This window comes from Hibiscus syriacus, unplaced genomic scaffold (assembly GCF_006381635.1).
Source record: "Hibiscus syriacus cultivar Baekdansim isolate YM2019G1 unplaced genomic scaffold, ASM638163v2 tig00109992_pilon, whole genome shotgun sequence".
NCBI lineage: Eukaryota > Viridiplantae > Streptophyta > Magnoliopsida > Malvales > Malvaceae > Hibiscus > Hibiscus syriacus.
In genome coordinates, this window is record NW_024062552.1 from 295,104 (window position 1) to 297,971 (window position 2,868).

The 2,868-nt window shown below is 38.9% G+C and overlaps 1 pseudogene; it reads left to right on the forward strand.

Annotated features, from left to right (window-relative positions):
• Positions 1–845: 845 nt before the first annotated feature.
• On the forward strand, positions 846–2,591 carry LOC120212071 (annotated as a pseudogene).
• Positions 2,592–2,868: the final 277 nt, after the last annotated feature.

Here is a 2,868-nt window from a genome sequence, read left to right on the forward strand (position 1 = left end):
CGAACATAACCAAACGAACATAACCGAACGTTCACGAACGTAAATGAACGAATGAGACATATGTTCATGTTTGTTCATTTAATTAAACGAATAAAAAATCTTGTTCATGTTCGTTCATTTAATAAATAAACACACATAAACAAATTTCTCGTCGCACGATTCATGAACGATTCGTTGAACGTTCAATTCATTTACAGGCCTAGTTGCGGCTATGTAATCGTCTTCGTTGGAAATTCCATGACCTGGTCTCTCTTACTTGGCACCAGATTTAACCCTCCAACTTAAATCTCCATTTTTTTATTCAAATAATGACAAAATACATCAGAAAAACATTGTAAGAGGTAGTCTTTTAGGTTCTCTCATTTCTATGCCCGAATTTTACTTCTCCCGAATTTTAACCAAAGTTTTCCATCGCCAAGAAAAAAGTCAGATAATTTCTTTGAATCTAAGGTAACCCGTCTATATATTTTCCAGGATTCAATCTTTTATATGATTTATTAATCTATCCTTCCATTGATTTTAAACTCAATGCTTCCATCGTTTGTTTGAATATTGTTTTCTGTTTACAAGATTATCATTCATGGATCTGATTTAAACCCTTTTTTTATCCGAACTAAAGAGCTAGAGTTGTTCAGATTTTGTATTATTTGGGTTTTTTGTGATTTGCTGCGTACTGCTTGATTTGATTTCATTGTTTTTGTCATGAAAGCTTGGATCTTTAGGTGTGAGAAAAGTTGATTTCATTGTTTTCTGCTTGATTTTGTATTATTTGGGTTTTTTGTTTTTGTATTAGTAGAGTTGTTTACAAGATTATCGTTTGTTTGAATATATGGTGATAAATCATTTCATTGCCTACCGAAGTCTATGACTCGAAGATTGATAAGTGAACGGTTCATCAGATAATGCCTTCAGTTAATCTTTCCTCCTCAAAGATGGCATATTGTGACTCCAGGTTGTATTTAGAAACCCTTTCACCCCTTGGCTTGATGATGTATCGGATGGACTCAGGATATTGGGAACATATTCCAGCAAAGTTCCCAAGATCTTTCTAGATGGTTATTTGGTTGCCGGGACACAGAAGCGCCTGTTTCTAGTTGGAAGAATTGGTCTTTATAGTATTCTACATAGCAAAACTTTCGAGATAATGTTCTGAAAGAAATTAATTCACGAGCTAATGCACTCTCAAGATTAATTGCTCAAATATGGTGAAATCCACAATGTTGGCCGTAGGTTGCCATGCACTCCGGGCGACCTTGTAGGTCGCCATGCACTCCGGGTGACCTACCCTGCTCAAACAGAGAGAATGAACGTGAGAATGAACGTGTTGCATGGCACATGCACGTCCCAACACATAGGTCGCCATGCCCTCCGGGCGACCTACCCTCGCATAGCTCGCTCGGTTGCCCTCGGATGCCCTCGCATAGCTCGTTCGGATGGCCTCGGTCGGATGGCCTCGGATGCCCAGCGTGTTGGGATGTGCATGGCACATGCAATCTCTTGTAGCTCGCCGGGAAGACATGGCGACCTAGTAGGTCGCCCGGAAGGCATGGCGACCTACGGCCAACACTGTGGATATCACCTTATTTGAGCAATTAATCTTGGGAGTACTTTATCCCGTGAATTAATTTTTTCCAGAACATTATCTCGAAAGTTTTGCCGAGTATGAGAATTTGGGAATTGTATCATGCTAATATTTTGTGGGTGGAGATAAGTAGAATGCCACCTAAATATTTTCGAGCTTTGTTGAGGCTATCTGCGGAGAGATTCGAGTGCTTTGGACAGGATAATCTTATCTGCTTCACATCTTGGAACCAAGGGAAGGGCCTAATTTATGATGTGGATAAGAAGGTTTGGTCTTGGATTGCTGGCTGTGTTCTTCAGTCATACAATAGTCAGGTTTGCTTCTATGAGCCAAGACTTGATGCCTACGTCCAATGAGTTGGAAGATTTCCCTCGGGATGAGATGATGAGAGATTAGCATGCAGCATGTGATTCCTCTTTTTTGTGAGAAAGATGGTATCTTCTGTTACACCACCATTTTCCCGGAGTCCTGCACAGATTTTGGCTGGAATTACTTCTGACTTGATGGTGGATTGTGCACCAATTGATCCTTGCAACTGCGTCAGCATCTTGAGCGTATCCCTTTCAAGCTATTTCTATCACCATACTTTTTAGGGAATTGGTAATATCATTCTGTACGGGGACTCAATGAGGCACAGTGGTACCGTGTTGTACTTTGATGACTGGATGATTGCTGAACTTCTTAAAGGTGTATATCACGGGACTAAAAGAATTGTAAGAACTTTTTGCACCGGCCTTTTCTTACTAATTTAACTCATATAGTAAATTTCATTTCATAATGTTATTATACTTTCTTTTTCTTTTAGTTTTCATCATAATGGCTGATGTATTTAGTTGTGCTGTCTCCATCACAATATGTATACGTTGTACTTTTAATGCTATTAACTCTGCTCTTATTGGTTTGGGAGCTCTTGTAGACCCTCTTTACTTTTGATCCCCTTAAATAAATCTACTAAGGCTGTTTGAATTCTTTATGAAGTAATACGATATAAATTTACCACGATTAGAATTAGCTAAAAGATGGTGCGTTTCATGTTCTTCCCAATTGATTTAGAGCATATGCTTGGCTTATGCTGGGATTTGTACTGTCGATGTTTCTCATGAAGAAAAATTTGCACTTGAATGTTGTTGCTGCTGTCCGTTATCAGACACAAGATAAATGCATGTTGTATTTTGCTGCACCAGATGAATCGGCATCGCAGCTTCTCCTTTTACATTATCTTTCATGGTGAGAAAGCTTTGCCAAAAAGGAGTAATCTTTTTTATTTTGTTGGTCATATGTAAAGA